Source organism: Carlito syrichta, unplaced genomic scaffold, assembly GCF_000164805.1.
Source record: "Carlito syrichta isolate Samal-C Ts95f unplaced genomic scaffold, Tarsius_syrichta-2.0.1 Scaffold306627, whole genome shotgun sequence".
In the NCBI taxonomy this organism is placed as follows: Eukaryota; Metazoa; Chordata; class Mammalia; order Primates; family Tarsiidae; genus Carlito; species Carlito syrichta.
The window spans coordinates 1,302-3,254 of NW_007250723.1; the positions used below are offsets into that span (position 1 = coordinate 1,302).

The 1,953-nt window shown below is 52.2% G+C and overlaps 1 pseudogene across 1 annotated transcript; it reads right to left on the reverse strand.

The window, feature by feature from the left end:
- Positions 1 to 549: 549 nt before the first annotated feature.
- LOC103265503 lies at positions 550 to 1,615 on the reverse strand (annotated as a pseudogene). The gene is made up of 2 exons (XR_002482252.1): positions 977 to 1,615; positions 550 to 912 (listed from the first exon to the last, which is right to left on the reverse strand). The product of XR_002482252.1 is annotated as a cofilin-1 pseudogene (transcript).
- Between the last annotated feature and the right edge of the window lie 338 nt (positions 1,616 to 1,953).

Sequence of the window (1,953 nt, forward strand, 5' to 3'; positions counted from 1 at the left end):
CCCGCGGGCTCAGGCAATGCACTCACCTCAGCCTCCCAAAGCACAGGATTACAGCCTGAGCCACCGAGTCCGGCATGTGTTGAACATTTAAAAAGTACAGAGTGGTGTCCTGGCTGATGCTTGCAATCTCAGCATGTTGGGAGGCTGAAGAATGAGGATTGCTTGAGCCCAGGAGTTCCAGATCAGCTTAGGTAACATAATGAGACTTAAGTTCTACCAAAAAAAAAAAAAATCACAGATTTAGCTGGGGGTGGGGGTGTGTGCTTGTAGACTCAGCTACTTGGGAGGTTGAGGTGGGAGGATCAACTGAGTCCAGAAAGTCGAGGCTGCGGGGAGCTATGATTGTGCCACTGCCCTCCAGCCTGGGTGAGTAGTGAGACCTCGACTCAAAATATATTTTTTTTAAATACAGATGCTCTTTGACTTACCATGGGGTTATGTCCCATTAAACTCATCTAAATTAAAAACATTGTAAGTAGAATATATAAGTAGTAATACACCTAGTCTACTAGACATAGCTTAGTCTAGCTTCCTTAACGTGCTTAGAACTCTTTTTTTTTTTTTTTAAATTGAAGGTCCCTTACTGGTCCTGCTTCCATAAATGGCCATGACCAAGGGAAAAGGGAGAGGAACCAGCCGGCGTGGGGAGGGGTCATCTCCACAACATTCCATTTGTACACAGAACTAAACAGACAAGCACAGAGTCACTATGCGGTTAGAAGTTGGCAGCCTGGGAAGGGAGAGGAACAGGTGGGGAATGAGGGTTTAGTTAAAAAAAATACAGCCTCCCCCAAACTGGGGTGCCCGGGGGGAACTCAGTCTACTTCAACCCAAGAGGAATCAAGATCAAAAGCGGTTTGGGAAGGCCAGAACCGTCAGGGATGGAGGGAGGGAAATCCAGGGGGTGGGGGGGCTGTTTGGCAACCGGGGGCAAGGGATTGACCTCCCCCTGCTGGGATCCCCCCAACCCCCCCAGTCTGGCAGGGAGGGGGCAGCCTGCAACCCCCGAGAGCAGGTCTGGGGCTGCCAGATGCTCCAGGCAGGGGACCAGAAGGGGCTCACAAAGGCTTGCCCTCCAGGGAGATGACGGCGCTGCCCCCCAGTTTCTCTGCCAGGGTGCGGCGATCCTTGACCTCCTCGTAGCAGTTTGCTTGTAATTCGTGCTTGATTCCCGTCAGCTTCTTCTTGATGGCGTCCTTGGAGCTGGCATAAATCATTTTCCTCTTAAGGGGTGCACACTCAGGAGCCCAGAAGATAAACACCAGGTCCTCCTTGCTCTCCTTGGTCTCATAGGTTGCATCGTAGAGGGCATAGCGGCAGTCCTTGTCTGGCAGCATCTTGACAAAGGTGGCGTAGGGGTCATCGACAGTCTGGCCCACATCACCCACCAGGATCTCCTTGCCCTCCTCCAGGATGATGTTCTTCTTGTCCTCCCTCAAGCAGAAGAGCACCGCCTTCTCGTGCTTCTTTACCTCCTCTGGTGTGGAAGACTTGCGCACCTTCATGTCATTGAACACCTTGATGATTCCATCAGAGACAGCCACACCAGAGGCCGTGTTTCTGGAAGTGAAGAGGAGAGATGGCGAGGAGAGCCAGAGAACAGGACGGCGCTGCCGCTGCTGCCGGGACCCCACTCTAGAACTCTTTTTTTGTTTTTTTTTTTGAGTCAGAGTCTCACTCTGTTGCCCAGACTGGAGTGCAGGGGCACGATCACCACAGCCTCACCCTGCAGGGCTCAGGAGATCCTTCCGCCTCAGCCATCCAAGTAGTTGGAACCACAGGTGTGAGCCACCATGCCCAGCTAATTTTTTTGACTTATTGTAGACACGAGGTCTCACCAAGTTGCCCAGGCTGGTCTCGAACCCCTGGACACAGGCAATCCTCTTGCCTCTGCCTCCCAAAGTGCTGGGATTACAGGAGTGAGCCACTGTTCCCGGCTTCAGAATTCTTTTT